This window comes from Corapipo altera, unplaced genomic scaffold (assembly GCF_003945725.1).
Source record: "Corapipo altera isolate COAL_440 unplaced genomic scaffold, ASM394572v1 0, whole genome shotgun sequence".
In the NCBI taxonomy this organism is placed as follows: Eukaryota; Metazoa; Chordata; class Aves; order Passeriformes; family Pipridae; genus Corapipo; species Corapipo altera.
In genome coordinates, this window is record NW_020884872.1 from 32440473 (window position 1) to 32458426 (window position 17954).

At 40.3% G+C, this 17954-nt stretch overlaps 1 protein-coding gene across 2 annotated transcripts in view; it reads left to right on the forward strand.

Annotated features, from left to right (window-relative positions):
• The window catches only part of GABRG3 (gamma-aminobutyric acid type A receptor gamma3 subunit), a 322017-nt gene that overhangs the window by 214504 nt on the left and 89559 nt on the right, over positions 1-17954 (forward strand). The gene's annotated exons all lie outside the window — the stretch shown is intronic.

The following is a 17954-nucleotide window of genomic DNA, read 5'->3' on the forward strand; positions in this document are numbered from 1 at the left end:
ATTTACACCTATGGACTCTGATGGAGTGTTCTGTCCTTTTTATTGCCAAAATTTGTGTTGAGAGGAATCTCACCACTCTCTAGCACAGATTTTGCAATACAGCACCGACAGCCTGACTGGTCTCAAATTCAGAGTTACAAGAGGAAGTGCTTGACAAATATTGAGTGTTGTAAATGGGCTGTAACAGGAATAACTCATTTTCTCTCTTCCCTCAGTGATGTGCAAGCATAATTAATAACTGTAAAGCTTTCTCAGTAGGACTTTCTTTGGTTAGAAGTCCTCAGCAATCACCCATTCTGACATTCACAGAGTGCAGGAGTAGAATATCTTATTTTTTAAATAACATAAATGTCATTAAGCACATACCCCAGCTCAACAGGCATCCTCTGACTGATTCTGAAGATAGTGAATGCATGTAGTCTGTCTCCTTCATAATACATTAATCAATTGTTTGAATGCTATTTGTACTTATAGAATCCCTCAAGGATGTTAATCTGATACGTGATAATGAGAAAGTATTTTTAATGTCTGGTATTAATGCTCGACAGGATAATACCACAGGAGGTGATTTCCAAGCAGGATATTCTTGCTGGATAACCAGGAAAGACAGAACAGTAGAATTTGCTAAAAAGCTACATTACACCAGTTTGTTTTGTTAGTTTTGGTGGGGTTTTTTTGTTTTGTTTTTGGTGGTTTGGTTTTTTTTGAGCTACAAATACGAGCTGTTGCACTAGCTTTCAAAGAGCAAATATGCATAATTGTTATGCATATCTGTCATATAGTATAGCTGCAAATGACCGCACTGGAAGCAGGGAGCACTTACTAATAGATTAGATAAAGAATTAGAAAGCACTGATACATGACCAGCATAGACTAGGCCATATAATGTTACTGCTCCATCATCCTCTACAAAGAATCACAGGGAACCTGGAGAGTTGCAGGATTCTTTTCACTGGGTATGGCTGAGATGGAGTTACTGTTCCTCATAGCAACCCTCACAGTGTTGTGCTTTGTACTGATAGACAGAAAGGTGTTGATAACATACCACTGTTTTGGCCACTGCTGAGTAGTGCTGTAACAGCATCAGTGGTCTCTCTCCAACAGTTCCTCCTCACCAGTAGGCTGTGGGTGGGCAAGATCTTGGGAGGGAACATAGGCAGGACAGTTGACCAAAACTGACCAGAGATATATTCCATACTGTATAACCTCTGCTCAACAATAAAAGCTAAGAGAAAGGAGGAGAGGAGTAATTCTTTAATAGGATGTTTGGCTTCTGGAGTAAGCACTACATGTACTAAAGCTGTGACTGGACATTGCCTGCTGATAAGAAGTAAAGAATAAATATTTTGTTTTCTTTTGCTTGTGCATGTCACTTTTGCTTTACTAAACTGCCTTTATGTTGACCCATGACTGTTTTTTCCATCTTCTTTTCTTCCCTGGTGCTGAGGAGGGGAGTGATAGAGCAGCTTGGTGGACATTTGGCATCCACCCAAAGTCAACCTACCATAGTCCTTTCTGAAGCCCAACATGGGGCTCAAGACATAGGTACTTTTGTATTAAGTGTGCTATAGCTATAGTAGATATCAAGTGGCAAGTTCCTGTTGTGGTAGACACTATGAATGCAAAGAAGATCAAGCAGTAACCTACCCTGCCTGGCCTCTCAGAAGACCCCTTCATCGTGGGATTGCTGAGAGCTGAAAAGAAGTAGATGCCAATTTCTAATGGGACATGCACCAGCAGCAATATCGCACAAACTGGGACTCCCTGGATCCTCCATGAGCTGAGTGATCAACTGGAAAGCCAAGGAGTCATCATCAAGACTCACTCACCTTTCAATAGTCTCATATGGACAGTGAAAAAGATTGAGAGACAGTGGAAGTTTACAGTACATTTGTGGCCTGAATGAAGTGATGCCACCATTGAGTCCTGCTGTTCCAGACCTGTTAGAGCTCCAATATGAACTGGAGTCAAAGGCAGCCAGGTGATATGCTACAACTGACATTGTCAATGGGCTTTCCTCAATTCCTTTGGCAGCAGAGCTCAGGTCACATGAACTTTGCTGTCAGGTGGAGGGATGTCCACATGACAATCAACTGCCCTACCATCAGTCATGGACTAATCCAAAGTGCACTGGAAAAGAGTGGTGAGCCAGAACATCTACAATATATCGATGAGATCATTGTGTGGGGCACAGAGGCAGAAGTGTTTGAGAAGGGAAAAAGAATAATTCAGATTCTTCTGAAAGCTGGTTTCAACATAAACAAAAAAAAACAAAAAAAACTAGGTCAAGGGACTTGCACAGGAAATTTAGTTTTTGGGAACAAAATATGGCTAAGGATGTTGTGTTATGATCTGGTTATTAAAATTACTAGAAATGCCTCTATCCAAATGAAGGTGCAAACAAGACCAGATGGCAAAGTCAATAGTATGGGTTTTATTTAGTGGTAAATATGAGGAGAGATAGAAAGAAATAGGAAAGGGGGGGGGGGGGAAGAGAGTGACAGAGAGAGATTAAAATAGAAAATGTGTCACCATTCCATAGAACCTGGCAGCGTCCCATCAGTCTGGCTCTTCTGGTCTTCTTGGTGGTGAGGGTTTCCCAAAAAACATAGAGTTGAATGGATTAATATATGTTCAGGAGATATCCAGCACCTCCCCTTGTGGGAATGGAGAAGGGAAGAGAGTTTTGCAGTCTCTTGTAACAGACTTGTTGACTCACTTGGATCACATGCAGTCTTCTGGTGGTGGAACGCCTCAGGAATAAATTGGGGGGGCACTTTGGGAGTCTTTGATGGTTCATGACCCCTTCTCTGCTGCCTCTCATGTGAACGTCCCATGTGTACATGGTCTTCCCAGGAGGACAAGGAGTTACTCCTTTGGTTTGGTGTGGAGAGATTTCACCATCACACATCTGAAACCCTTCTCCCCCACCACCTCTTGAGCCCAGCTAGGGTTGATTCTTAACACAGATACATTCTTTCCTGAGGCTTGTTTACTTCTCCTCAGAATTGAGATAATTAGACAATAGTCTTATCTCAAGTCCCCAGCCACAGTCCAAGCTTCAGTTGGGAGGCATTGGGAGGAGTGGGGATGCTTCTGTGGCTGCAGACTGACTGTTGCTTCCTTGCAGTTTGACAAAAGTCCTTCTATGATTTTGATAATGTTTCAGACATTAACATTCAGTCCATCACATGTTGTCAACAAGATAGTAACTATACCTCCACCAACTAACAAGAAGAAAACACAAGCTTTCCTAGGTCTTGCAACATTTTGGAGAGCATATATTACAGGTTATAGTTGGCTTGTTAGCACTCTGTATCAAGCAGCACAAAAGAAGATCTATTTTGGGTGGGGCCTTAAGCAACAATAAGCCTTTGAACATATCAAACAGTAAATAGCTCATGTGGTAGCTCTTGGCCCTGTCTGGACAGGACCAGCTATGCAAAATATACTCTACAGTGCAACTGGGAAGCATGATCTCACCTGGAGCCTCCTGAAGAAAACATCAGGAGAAACACAAGGGTGACCTTGGAGATGTGGATATTGAGGATTAGAAGTCCACTACACCCTCACTGAAAAATTGATACTCGCAGCATATGAGGAGGTTCAAGCCGCTTCCGAAATTGTTGAGACAGAAACATATGTCCTTCTGGCACCATGATTGCCCATGCTATGTTGAATGTTCAAAGGAAGCATCCCCTCTACACATCACAAACCCAGTGCTACATGGAGTAAGTGGGTAGTGTTGATCATGCAATGAGCTTGACTGGGAAAACTCAATGGCCCAGGAATCCTGGGAGAGATCATGGGCTGTCCAGAAGGCAAACACTGAAATTTTACCAAAGAAGTCAAAGTTTAGAGCATTGCCTGAGCAGGCAGCTCCTGCCCAAGAGGTAGCACTGTATAATGAGTTATCTGAGGATGAAAGGCATATTTTGTTTACTGATGGATCGTGCCATGTGGTAGGAAACCATCAGAAGTGCAAAACTGCTGTATGGAGTCCCACATGACAAGTCATTAAGGGCACTGAAAGATAAGGTAAGTCATTTTGCAGAAGTAAAAGCCGTCCACCTGTCAGATTGCTGAATGAGAAAAGTGCTGGTACTCTATATCAACTCTTCAGTGATGACTAATGCCCTGTAGGGCCACCTACAGCAGCAGTAGAAGATTAATTAGCAATGCAGGGATGAATCCATCTGGGATGCTGCATTGTGACAGGATGTTGCTGCCCAGGTAGGAAACATGGCTCTAAAGATACATCGTGTAGATGCTTACTTGCCCAAAAGCTGCACCACTGACAAGCAATGAAACAATGGGCAGGTAGACAAAACTGACAAAATTGAAGTAACTCAGATGGATCTGGACTGGGAGTGTAAGGGTGAACTATTTGTAACCCAATGGGCCCATGAAACATCAGAACATCTAGGGAGAGATGCAACATACAGATGGCTTCTTATTGAGTGACAGGCCTGACTATGGAGGCGATCACACAGGCTCACTTGTGAATGTAAAACGTGCTGTAATCAAGCAAGCCGCATGAGTAAAATCTCCCTGAAATAGAGGGTGGTGGCTGGATTTTTGATATGGTGAGGCCTGGCAAATTGATTGTATTGCACTAGTGCCATGAACATGTCATGGTAAGAACTACATACTCGCCATGGTGGAAATAACTACTGGTTGGCTAGAAACATACCCCGTAAATCATGCCATTGCCTAAGAACAACATCTTAGGCCTTGAAAAGCAAATTTTGTAGTGACATGGTCTCCAGAAAGAATTAAATCAGACAATGGGACTCCTTTTCAAAATAACCTTGTGAACACATTCCCTATCACCCACAAGTCTCTGGAAAGATTGAGAGACTCTTGAGAGTGTTGGGTAATGGGGCATGGAAGCACTGAGATACAAGTTTAGCAGACGCCATTTAACTGTTTAACACTAGAGGATTTGCTAACCATCATAGTCCAGCCCAAACAAACCCTCTACATACCGTGAGAGGAGATAAGGTCCCTGTAGGGTATATAGGGAATTGGCTGGGGAAGTCAGTGTTGATTGTTCCTCCCATGGGAAAAGGTAAAACCACTCATGGGATTGAGCTGGGTATACTTGGTGGGCAATGTGGAAGAATGGGTAGATGCAGTGAGTGCCTTGAGGAGATTTTAACCTGGGGAAAAAAGTAATCTGTGGTGTGAGTTTTATTCTGTAGGAAGTAAAGTAACAGAAATTACATGAATTGATGAAGAGTGAGTTTTTCAGGGAATCAGATGAGTGCAACGATGACTCAAACCAAGCCAGTGCTCAACAATCAAACATACTTCTCCTGTTCTGAGCACCTCTCTTGACAGAAGGGGCCTAAGTCATAACCTTTCCTTATGAACATCTGGAAGACTAGAGGAAACCCATGAAATGAGAGAAGAATATTTATCTCTTGAAGAACAGGGGATAGTAGTTAACAAGAAGACATATATATGTGTGTTGGGTTCATGGGTATAGAGATAATTTAAGTATGCAGTTTGTGTTAATAAGATAGGATTTTAATAATGATAATTAAATACATTGGGATGGTTTGAAGAGATATATGTATATATATCTTTGTAATGGAACCTGAGCATGACTAAAATGGTATAGAATAAGGGGTGGAGATTTACTGGGTCTAGCTGAGATGGAATTCGTTTTCCACAGGCCTTACAGAGCTGTGCTTTTTAATAGTACTAGAAAGGTGTTGGTAACACACCAATGTTTTGGCTACTGCTGAGCAGCACTGGCACAGTATCAAGGCTGTCTCTTCAACATTCCCCACCCTCACCAGTCAGTTGGGAGCGGGCAAGATCTTAGGAGGGGACAGCGCAGGAACAGCTAACCAAAACTAACCAAAGGGATATTCCATACCATGTGATACGGTAGCAGGAAAAGCTAAGAGAAAGGAGGAGGAGAATGGACATTCATTATTACATTTACATTACACTGTTACATTACAGAAGACATTTTTCTTCTGGAGCAACTACTACAGGTACTGAAGCCTTGCTTCCTGGGAAGTGGCTGGGCATGGCCTACTAAAAGGAAGTAGAGAAAAGATATTTTGTTTTCCTTTGCTTCTGCATGTGACCTTTGCTTTTGCTTTATTAAACTACCTTTATCTTGAACCATCAGGGTTTTTGCATTTCATTTTCTTCTCCCCCTGTCCTGCTGAGGCAGAGAGAGATGAAATGGGTTGGTGGGCACCTGGCATCCAGCCAAGGTCACTCCACCTAAGTCCTTAAACAAGGTGTGTTTAAGTCACTCTTTCAACATGACTAACTGCCAAAACTGACTGAATGCCAAGTTTCTTTTAGATGGAATAGAAAAATGTGTATCTAAAACTCTAAAGTAACTTCTACTCAGAGAAATAGTATTATTGTCTCTGAAGTCCCATGACGAATTAGGGAAAACACTAATGAAAAGGGAAAGGATTTAAGTAGTGTTCTATCACTCCCTGTAACAAATGTACAGTACTTGGCTTGCTAGTTATATTGTAGCAACTGCCCACGCTCTTTAAGCCCAGCCAGCTCTGACAGCTATGATAGCAAACTGTTCCAATGAGACATGGAGCTAATGAAACGCAATTTTCCACACAGTTTTCCTTTGTCCCCAACACTTGCAGGATCTTCAGGTTGTGTCCCAAAACCTAGGGAACACTCACAGTCTTACTTTGTCTCTGTGCAGGACTCAGCCAACCATGGACCTGTAGTTGCTACTAACCCATGAAACTTGGGAAAATTTCATATGCTTGAGCTTCCTTCTTGCTTTTCTACATTTGATTGAAATTGATCTGTGGGTTCATAAATCTGTGGTGAAGGAGATCTTAGAATAGCCAATTTCCTTGGAAATCAGTCCAACTTAGGCCCATAAACTCACCTATTCTATGTCTCAGTAACACAGTCTTCCTCATCTACAGTTTTAAAGGAAGAAGTCCAAGTTCTCCATGTTTTCTCTTGCATTTGTATGTCTTTACAACACAGATGTGAACTGCTTAATCTGTTTCCAGCTTAATCAAAGATCTGACTTTATATAGGCTGTTTATCCACAAGTTCAGAGAGTTCATCAAGGTGCTTAAGCAGGTGTTTGTATCAAGCAGCTAAGCAGCCCTGCTGACTCCAGTTGTAAAGCCTTAAGAGCCTTGATGAGGAAGTTTCTGAATATGTGGATAAAGATCAGGTGCTTTCCCAAAGTAAATAAAGGGATGAGCTGAGACATAAAGAATAAAAACAAAGGGAAAAAAAAGCTGGGTGTACTGAAAAGAGGAATTTTGCAATGATGGTGTCTGGGAATAATTAGTTGCTTGTCAGTTCATTAGGAGAGCTCAGACAGACAGGGCTTTGGCAAAAATGTGGTGGCAAGTTAAAATCAGATGGCTGAAGCTGTTATTGCCCCTCATCAGCTGCTCTGCACTTTTGATGCCCTGAGTTAAGGCAGTCTGATCCACCTGTGATTCAGCTCTGCACCAATTAACTTTTGATCCAAGTATATTGAGTGGAATATAAATCAGGGACAGAAGCAGTAATAGGACCATCAAAATGATTCAAAACTGAGAGTGAGCTTTATTTTCTGTTTTATAACAGATGATTTCCATTTGTTACCTAGGATTGATTGTACTTTGACTGCTAAACATATAATCCCATTGCCTTTTGATTAAGTGCCTTGCAAACCTCCCTGTCTTCAGTGGGGCTTCATTTTTGAAACTAATGGCAACATTAATTTTGGAGGGAAGAATCACAGAGCAAGGTACTACTCATCATGAACAAGGTTGTGCGTTAAGGGAAAGCTGGTTCTACAGAGGGTTTAGCCTTAACTCCCTCTGCGATTAATCATCTTTCTTCCAGATGCTGCTCTGATTTTTTTTTCTTTAATACACTCCAAATGCAGAGGCACAAATGTACCTGTAGCTAAAACTATCTCACAGCTGTCAAAGTTGTTTTTTAAACACAAAACCAGGCACAATTGTTAATTAGAGCTATTCCTACTGTTATTTGTCTCAGTATTGCTCAATCCTTGCCCTGTTAGTTGGGTAACCAAGTCTTCAACAGGCCAAATCCATACCTTATTGACATAGGTAATAGACTGTTTTGCTCACCTCAGTGGACTTCGTCAGCATAACACATATATCTGCAATTAACACAAAATACTACTCCATTGCAAGTTCCCACTCCCATTTTCTCTTAGAGTGATAAAGCCTATTAGCAGAAAACCTGATGGATGTTTTCAGAGAAAAGATTCTAAAAGTGTTTACTGGAAACGATTCTGTAACTAAACTGAAGTATGGAGGGGAAGCCAAATATAGCCAGAAATGTGGCTGTTGTTGAGGCTAAGAAGTAGGAAACAAAAGGAAACATATTACAAAATCTTACAACAGGAGAGGTTAGCAGTGGGGTCTAAGAGGGAGATCTACTTTTTAACGTATCCATAAATGACCTGGAAAAGGAGGTGAATAGTGAGATTAGACAATTTGTGGGTGCTACAAAATTGTTCTGGTTTATTAAAAAAATGGATAGCAAAAAGTTATGGAAATCTATCATGACAGTTTTGGATGCATAATGTACAGCTATTGAATTATCAGTGAACCTGAAAAAAGGAGTGATTACTCTTTATTTCTTCTAGTGTAAGAACTCAGAAGCAACAAGTGAAGCAATTGGGAGGCAGGTTTAAGCAAACAGATAGATTTACTTTCCTTTATAAAATTTGATTTTTAAACTCTGTCACAGGTGTTCTGGAAACTAAAAATACAAATGGTTCAAAGAGCACTTAGCCATGCTTCTAGACACTGAGAAAAAACATCAAGAGTTAATAAACATCAAAACTAGGATATAAAATTAGCTAGCTCTAGGGAATCATTTCCACAGCAGAAGACACTCCCCCAAAGTACAAAAAAGTTGTAGTCTAGTAGACAGAAGAAATAATTTGTTAGGAAGAAAAGGAAAGGAGCTTGCTATTCTTTTACACAAGTTATTCTTCTTTCTCAATAGTATCTCTTTTCAGTTCCAAGTCCAAGTTGGACCTTCTTTACTGATAAAGCCCCACTGTTTTATAATTCCTTTTCTCATGGTTGTTCCAGTGGTCTTCTAAACAAGGAGAAGTTATTCTGGCTATGTGTCCCCTTAAAAACTGCTGTGGGCCTAATTTTTGGTATCATCATAACAATGAGCAAATGTAATTCATAATATTATTATTATTGTTATTATACAAGTTCTATTTTCTTTCCTTTCCTGATTCTCCTCCCCAGCCCCTTTGGGGAGTGGAGCATAAGAAAGTGAGCAAGTGACTGCATGGTACTAAGTTGTCTGCCAGGGTTAAATCACAAGTGTCTTGACTGGCATTCTTTCAATTTCCTCCCCTAATTCAACATTATTTTGAGTCAGGAAAGAAAAATATAATACTGTAGATGTAAACTTCAATTTCTGAAAGTTCCGTTAGGAAAGTTAGAGAGTGAGGCAGTTCCTGCATTCGGTCAGGCCTCATTACTTGGTGAATATGTTGTTGGTCCAGAGAAATAAAAATAACTTCATTAGCCTACTATGGGACAATGTTAACTTGGATCTGTCTGTTCAGCCAGGCAGATGAACTCTCATATTCTTGGAATATATCTCCCACATATTCTTGGAATAATAGCTCCTCAGTAGCCTGCGAGCAGAACTTTCCTTCTAGAAATCTTTTGTAAAAGGGATTGTTTATCTTAGTTTTTAAGGAATAAAAAGTATGGCGACTCTCAGTCCTTCAGAGAACACTAAGTGAAAGGAGTAGGCTTTTCTTATATCAGTAAAAACTATGTTAATGCAGAAGGGCAGGGCTGAAAATATGAGTCTTGTCTGCAGTATTTCTCTTTTTCAATCTCTGCTCATGGCGGCACGGCCTCGTCCGGCCCCGGAACGTGTGCATGCAGTGGCACGGCCCTGGCCGACCCTGGGCGCGTGTGCGTGGCATGGCCCAGCCCTGGGTGCTCGGGCCCAGCCCCAGGCGCGGAAAGGAGTGAGAGAGGGGGAGCTTCACTGGCCGGCGCGGACTGTGCCATCGTGGAAGATGAGATGGGGAGCCCGGAACACACAGAAGAGAAGGACAACTCTAAACCCAGGCAGATGGAGCTCGATCAGCCCTGTAAGGCCATCCATCTAAGAGAAGGTCACTCTAATTAAACCTACGTCCTGAGGACCTCGCTGCCACCGTCCAAGCTCGCTCGGCCCTGGCAGATGAACCTTAGGATTAAAGGGTGGGTTCAGTTCCACGCACACTGCGTCTCACCTAAAAAATCCATTGCGCAGGCTCGAAGGCCTTATCCACATTTGCAAAGCCCTGTATTGACATCTTCTACAAATGCAGTCACACAAAGATCAAAAGACAAAGGCATATACACCTGCCTCCAAAGGTGATAATGTGAGCAGAAAAGGTCTGTGGCAGATTTTGGAACGCTTAGGTTGTCCCGCCAAGTTCCTCAAAATGATCATCTCACTCCATGAGGATCAACACGGCCAAGTCAGATATGGCGATGCACTTTCTGAGCCCTTTCTGATAACTAATGGTGTGAAACAAGGCTGTGTTCTTGCACCAACCCTATTCACAGTCTTTTTCAGCATGATGCTCCAAAGGGCCATGGCAGACCTCGATGATCAGGATGGTATCTACATCCGATACCGTACTGATGGAAGCCTATTCAACCTAAGGCGACTGAAGGCCCACACTAAGACCTTAAACCATCTTGTCCGGGAGCTGCTTTATGCTGATGATGCCGCCCTTGTCGCCCACACAGAAGCAGGTCTGCAGCGTTTAACATCCTGCTTTGCAGACACTGCTGAGCTCTTTGGGCTGGAAGTCAGTTTAAAGAAGACAGAAGTTCTCTATCAGCCAGCACCTCAGGAAGTCTTCCTTCATCCCCATATCACCATTGGCCAATCAGTACTCAAATCAGTCCAGCAGTTTAATTACCTAGGTAGCCTCATCTCCTCGAACAGTAAGGTTGACGGAGAGATAGACAACAGGTTAGCAAAGGCATATAGTGCCTTTGAAAAGTTTCATAAAAGAGTTTGGTGAAATAAACACTTGAAGAAAAGTACAAAGATCAGTGTTTACAGAGCCATAGTGCTCCCAACTCTCTTATATGGATCTGAATCATGGGTCATTTACTGCCACCACCTGCGACTCCTAGAACACTTCCATCAACACTGTCTCCGTACAATCCTAAACATCCACTGGTCAGATGATGTAACCAATACATCTATTCTAGAACGAGCAGCAATCACAAGTATTGAGGCCATGTTGCTGAGAACACATCTGCGCTGGGCAGGGCACGTCTCAAGGATGAAGGACCACCGCCTCCCTAAGATCTTACTTTATGGTGAACTTGCCACTGGCTGCTGCAAGAGAGGAGCCCCGAAGAGAAGATACAAGGACTCCCTGAAACGACATCTCAGCCTTGGCCATATTGATCAACATAACTGGTCTACTCTGGCCTCCAGCTGGGAGGTCTGGAGACACACCATCTATAATGCTGCTGATGCCTTTGAGAACGCACACAGGATCACTCTTGAGGAGAAAAGACAAGGCAGAAAGAAGTGTGCCCTGCAGAATATACCACCTAAGAAGTCTTTCTGCTGTGCCTTTTGCAACCGGGTGTGCCTGTCTTGTATTGGCCTTTTTAGCCACCAGCGCGCTTGTAACAAACGTGGGTAGAGCCCTTCCCAAATCTTCATTTGCGAAGTCCAGCCATGATGATGATAGGATTCATAAATGGATCTGTAGAGGTCATCTTGGACTGTGGGATGTGCAAAAATTGGCGAAAATTTCTGTGCAGTGGCAAAAATTTTTTAGTTAACTCAGTCTTGTTTTTTCTCTCAATGAAAAGACTGACACATTGAGGATAAATATTTTCTCTTACTCAATGCACTGCTCTAGATGGACCAAAATGAAATCTAGCTATTAGAAACCTATGGCACTGAATTATTACACATCCAGGAGGTTTAAAACTCACCAGATGATTGTTATTTGAAATGTTTCCATATTAATATACTTGTGAGATCATAGTGTCAGATAAATTAAATTATAGATTTTATTACTCATCTAGATCAGTAATGTTTGTTTTATGAATATTACTTTCATAAGAAACGGGAAAAAAACCCAAACAAAACCAAAACAAGGGAAGTTTGAGAGGTTTATTCAGCTAAAATAGGCAGATTTGGATATGATTGAAGAGGCTTATTAGCATTCAGCAGAGAAAACAAGGAATTTCGAAGAAATTATTTTTCTTGGAAATGATTCAAAGCAAAAGCCTGTAGAAGAAAACCTGAAAATGCAAGGTAAAGAGCTGCACATGCAGTCCTTTGTGAAAAGACAAATATTTTATGTCGTAAGGAAGACAATAATACAGTGCAGTTAAACCTTATTAGATATGTTGTTTATTTTTAGTAATTTGCTAATTTTTGGTAATCTGTACTGAATGTGTTTTAAAAAAAAAGACAAATGTAATATAACACTAAAATTGGTCACTAAGTTTCATGTCATGGGAACAAATCCAGTTGAATAATACACAAAGTTTGAAGTGTGCAAACAAGAAAATCTACTCTCCATTTTTGTTGCAATGACGTCCCTCAGATTCAGTTATAAGTTCCTGCTGACTTATTACAGGTGCCTAGAAACAGGCTGCTCCTCATTTCCTTCTCAAGAAGCATTTTTATTGTCTATATGGTTATCCAGTCTATCACAAGGCTTTTGTAACCTCTGCTGATGCCTGAAGTTGTTGATTTTGACGGGCTACTGCTCTTAAGATGCCACATGTTCCTTGTTTAATCACTGTGGTAAGCAGTTTTATCATTCAGCTGCATTGCTCTCTCAGCTTTAAAAACATTGATTACAGGGTATGCAGTGACAGCACTCTTTTTTTTTTTAGACTTGAAAGCTGCAGAAAAGCCCCCTCAAACATCTGGCTTCTTCTTTAACCTTTTCCTGCAAAGATATGCAATGAACAAATGTATTGCATCCTAGGGACCACTGTATTTAATGGGGATCTTGAACTGTAAAACTTCCAGAAGTATCCTGTGAATTCTTAGGCCCTTTTTTATGATTAGTTCTCATCCTTTAGGTATGTTTCATGAGCTGTGGCACTCTGCCATTGGTACAGTATGTGTACTGCTGCTGGCTTGCATTTCCAGTGCAAGGAGAGATGAGGGAATGCAACTTGACAACATAAGGGAACATGACAGACTCCAGATTCTGTGGCATCTAGCAATATGATGACAAGAGCTGGACCAGCTGAAACATGACAGGAGTAGAAAGTGTGAGAAACAACCAAGACAATGATTTCAAAGCATTCTTGAGAGTATTGTGACTTGCTGAATGAGCTTGTAACTACAATGGGAAGGTGAAATTCATTCAATCATTTGCTATTAATTATTCACTGAGTTCTCATCTCCACTTAGTGGGAAATTAAACAAAACCTAGTGACCTTTGAAACAATTTTATTAATGCCTGCTTTGCAAAACAGTTTCAAACCTGATTTACTGAAGTAATATTCTCCGTTCTTGTTTAAAAAGCGTCTCTGTGGTCTGTTTTTAATAAAGTGTTACGGAGCTCTTGGAGATAAAACCAGAACACACAGTTTGTGAGGAACTTTCACAGGGAACATCTAGAGTAATTGTGTCATGTAGTTGTGTTTATAGAAAGTATTCAGTTGATTGCAGTGGTTTTCGCTAGACTTTTGCTTATGATCTTTCTTGGGAAAAATAAAAATGTTACTCTTAAGTAGCAATATTCCACAAAATTTTCAATGAGGGTACCTCTTCAAAGTGCATATGTAGTCATGGTGAGTGAGTTTCCCAGATTTACTTTCTAGATATTATGTACTGGATGTGTTTTGAAATAAACATGCCTCACAAAATCAAACATGGGAGATCATTAAACAATCTGGAACCTAATAAAACAAAAAAAAGTAAAGGTGTACTCTGTCATTTCTATTGCCAAACTGCAATATTAAATAGCAAGTCCAAATTAAGACTGTTTGCAGGAACCAGAAAAATCATACACTGGGTGATTAAACCTCGTTTAAGACTGCCTGCTCTGTATTATTTCAGTTTTATGCTGCTTAAAGTGATTAAAATTAGCAGGGTTAAACTGGTTTCAAAATCAAATTATCACAATAAATGTATGCATGAGGCTCCAAACTGAGTAAAATTTTTGTACCAATACATATTTTTTTTGAAAGTGTACCAGTTATATCTGGTTAACAAGGATACTAAAGCTGAGCCAAGTAGTATCAACAGTAGTTTATGAAACACGAAATAGTTAACAAATGTGCTCGCAATACCACTGAATACTGGAGATAAAAAGGTAAATAATTCCCAAAGTATTATTAGAGCTTTTGTTATGTTTTGCCACCATTTTTCTGGTTACCATGGCAATTCTGCCTTATTGCCAGAGCCCTGTAAGGCATTTTTTTACTTTGGCAAACACAAAACCTGGTAAGCTGGCTGCAGAGATGCTGGCAGACTGGAACATGCTGTTTAATAGCACAGCCTGAACATCCCTCCAAAGATTAGTAACCAAAGTGGCACCAAACAGTCAGTCATCCTTCCCTTGATTGTGATTACTTGACATCTCTTATGAAATGGGAGATATCCTTAGGATGTTTTGTTCAGGAAAAAAAGGTTTCACTGCAGAGACAGAGAGAGAAAAAATACTTTCTTTAACAAAGTTGTAATTTTCATGAGATTTTTCTCCATTGCAAATTCCTATCATTTTAATAAACAGTAAATGGCTAGGTAAAAATAAATAAGACGTCAAGAAAAAAACAGGAGAAAAAAAATTTCTCTGGCTATTTATAAAAGAGAGAATATTTACATATAACTTCAGTAATAAAGTTGATTCAAACACCAAAGATCTGATAGTGGAAGACCTCTGTTAGCCACCCTCCAAACAAATATTCTCCTCTGACTCAGCATCTTATGAACTGTGTTGACACTTAGTAACTCTTTGTAATCCCTGGAAAAGCCTGTATTGACTACATTATACCCAAATGTACATCTGAAAATAGTTCTTTTTTTCTCTCATCTATTTAGCGGCTACTTCTACAGGCACTCTAACAGCTCCAGATATATATCTCCTGGGAATGTCCTGTTTTCAGCATTTTTTTTTTCATAGGTGGAGAGTAGTGCTTCTGATGCGGAAACTTTGAGAGTCCTCAAGTCTCCATTCTTTATAAAGGCAGTGATGTTTCATGTCACTAAAGCATAGAAATGTAAAGATGGAGAAATTTCAAGAGGCAATGCAGTAACTTTTGCATTGAAATGGATTCAAGGACACTTACATAAACCTTAACAAAAGTTCATTTGATGTAAAAAAAAACCTTCAAGAGGAAATCCTACAGTCTACACAACTTTTAGTAGAACTTTACTGTTTGGGGGTTTTTCAGAGCTAAAAGAATCAAATTTTCCATCATTTCCTCATGCTTCTTCAACCTGTTTTCACTCTGCTTTTCTGAAGGACTCTCTGCAGCTTGTCAACATTTCTCAGAAAGGGTGGCACTGTGGATAAATAAACATAGGCCTTGAAAGATGTTCATGTATTTTTCTACGCAGTTAATACATTTATTTTCAGCAAGTTTCGTCAGACTGTTTGGACTGCTGACCCTATCTCCAATTTATCCATGTAATTTACGCTGTGATCTAATACCTGGTGTTTGCAGCTCTTTTGAAAGCTGACATCATTTACAAAATTTGAAATTATTTTTTATTGCATGATTCAAGCCATTACTGAAAAAACTGGAAACAGAACTAGAACACAGTTGTATCAGCTTTTACTTGAGATTTCTCCCAGTGATCCTGATAGGCATGCAGTAGAGTAAATCCTCTTTTTACCAAAACATTTTAATAGGCTGTGTTGGGACAGATAGTCACAGGATACCTCTGGCAAATCAAGGCATTTCAAGGTTCCAAGAATTTATGCATGTATGAGTCTTGCTCCCCAAAATTCCTCTTAAAAGTACACCCAAATTGGGCAACCAGAACAAAGCAGATGCTCTTTGCTGTGCACAGAGTGCATGTATGTAACAAGAGCAGAAAGAGCCAAGCTTCCCTTCACAGTTTTCCAATGTGGACACCTCTCATATGCAAACTGGACACCTGAGCAAGGGAACATACGTCCATTAGCATGCCCTGCTTTCCTGCTTAGGTACTGTGCAATGGTAAACATGTGTGGCTGCCTCACATTAGTTTTTTGGTTCAGATCAGCTGAGCTTTCCCTTTTGCCTCCCCTTACTGTGCTTTGGATACACTATGGAGTGATCTCAGGGCTCACAAACCAGATTCCTTGTAGATGAAAATGAACTGAGTGCTCTGTTCCAGCAGTACACCAGAGACATACACTGACTGTGAAAGGGCAGTTAGTCCTTAGGCTGGACTAAAATCAGTCTGAAAAGAAAAATTGTGTAAGTGTTCAGACAACAGCTCCTAGACTTGTTTCCTGTAGTCGAGGGGAAATCTTATTATATTTCAAGGCTTTCTGCACCACACTGCATTGTCAGAGAGAAGACTGTCAGGTAGAGAAAAATAGGGTTGGGGATTCTTGCTGATTATGAAAAAGTCTTTCTTTATGAATTGCCTGTCATAAGAAGGATCAGCTTATACAAGAAATCCCTAAATTGTTTTGAGTCAAGTCATCCTCCTGTTGCAGAATCAGACCAAAGAGCAGCTAAACCTCAGAGTGAGTGTAAAACTCAGAAGTACTTTAGCAGGCTACTGTTGAATCCACTGGATTAAGATTCTTGATCCTGCATAGTACAGGCACTCAGATCACTGAACTATAGGATTTTTATTTTCAGCAAGTAAAACCTTTATTTTTTGTAAAATAGAAAACTGCAAAAGAAATGCCAATGCATTATAAAGCACTTACACCCACAAAGATGGGATGTTGACACTAGCATGTAATAAGGATGTACATAATATATAATGCATCAGTAGCCTAGTCCATCAACAGTTATGTATTAAATAGGGATTTCTGAAGCCAGTAGGAGGCTTTTTGAAAGCAAGTTTTGAAAGAAATGGAGGAAAAACCAAAATAAAATTGACCTGAAACAAGTCTACCTCTACAGATTTCAAAGACATTATCCCCAGGAGCACAGAAAAGCTTTGTTATTCTCGTAAAATAAGATGGATTTGAAGTGAAAGATTGACCAAGACTCAATGAATTTGTGATTCCTTAGTACACATATAATGCTAGGAAGGACTACCACTTGCAAGCACATAACTTAGGGTTTTTTATCAGGAAAGCTTTGTTATTTCCAGTCAACACTCCCCATAACCAAAGAAATCAATTCATCTTTCTAAATTGAGTATGACTTTCTTTTATAACTCTGTAATAGTGGATATTAATTTTTTTTGGTTGGAGTCATCCTTTAAGAATATTCTATTCACAGACTTTCATGACTAAAGCAAGCACTTGGCAATTGCACCATGTGCTGACACACCCTGCTGAACAGTGAGAGTTACTGTAGGGCTACTTGATGTGGGTGATCAGCTCCATAAAGGTGGAAGAAGATTCAGAACGAAAGATTCTGTGCAGAACCTTAAATTTCACAGATTTTCTGTTCATGACATGCAGATGATGTGAACAGGGTTGGTTTTAAAGTATGACATGCACAGGGGTTGGAAGATCTTTCCAAATATTTTGAGCTCAAGAAATACAGTTTTGTTGTTCCTAGTTTCAGTGCTGTATTGTAGTTAGCAGCTGGCATGAGAACATAGGAGAGGCCATACAGTACCAGTTCAAAGTTCCAGCTCCGTTTCCTGTTTCTAATTGTAACCAAGAGCTGGTGCTCCAAGAAGAGTATAAAAATGGAGAAATTATAGTATTTCCTCTTCTGTGCATTCTCCTATTCTCTCTGTATCTTTAGCCCAAGGACTTCTTGAGCTAAAGTTGATATCCTAATGTTTAATCAGGAAGATAT